This window comes from Nansenia antarctica, assembly GCF_963989245.1.
Source record: "Nansenia antarctica genome assembly, chromosome: 19".
NCBI lineage: Eukaryota > Metazoa > Chordata > Actinopteri > Argentiniformes > Microstomatidae > Nansenia > Nansenia antarctica.
This window is the reverse complement of record NC_137692.1, coordinates 21,813,039-21,813,753: the sequence shown is the minus strand read 5'-3', so window position 1 is coordinate 21,813,753 and position 715 is coordinate 21,813,039.

The following is a 715-nucleotide window of genomic DNA, read 5'->3' as shown; positions in this document are numbered from 1 at the left end:
AGCCTGGATTGTCTTCCAACAGCAGTCAAAGCAATCTTATCTTTCCACAATAGCTGCCTTCACACCATAGGCCGCCCATGCTGCTCTCAGAAAAGCCGCCACATGCTCTTCAGTATGTATTACAATCTCACAATGCGGAGATGAGAAGTCTGGAGAAGTCACATAGACAGTATTATTCTCTGAGCATGTTTTCGGGCATATGTGGAGCTGAGAGGCGATTGGTTTTCAAGCCCTGCAAGCTTTGCAAAGTCATTTGACCATTATTTCTCTCATTATACATCTTGCACACCAAATCTCTAATAAGGGCAAGTCGAGATGTGTCCTGCACTTCATCATCGAGTGAACGTCTTCATAATATCCTCCACTGTGATTCTGTGATTCTGTGACCTCAGTGATCTCAGTTCAGTCATTTTTCATGTCATTGTTTATTCATTTCGACTTGTTACAATACCATACAGATACATTTTGTGTAGTGGAGGTGATTTGGAACCCTAACCCTAACCCTAAAGGCCAATGCACACGGCGTGCGATTTTGTCGCACGACAACATTCGATTCTCAATTCACACTACTGAAGTGAGTGGGTGTGAATGGAGAATCGAATGCTGTATTGCGACAATATCGCATCACACGCCGTGTGCATTGGGCTTAACCCTTATGATGGGTAGCCCTCCCTGACACCTGAAACACCTGAAAACATTGTCATACCACAGCAAT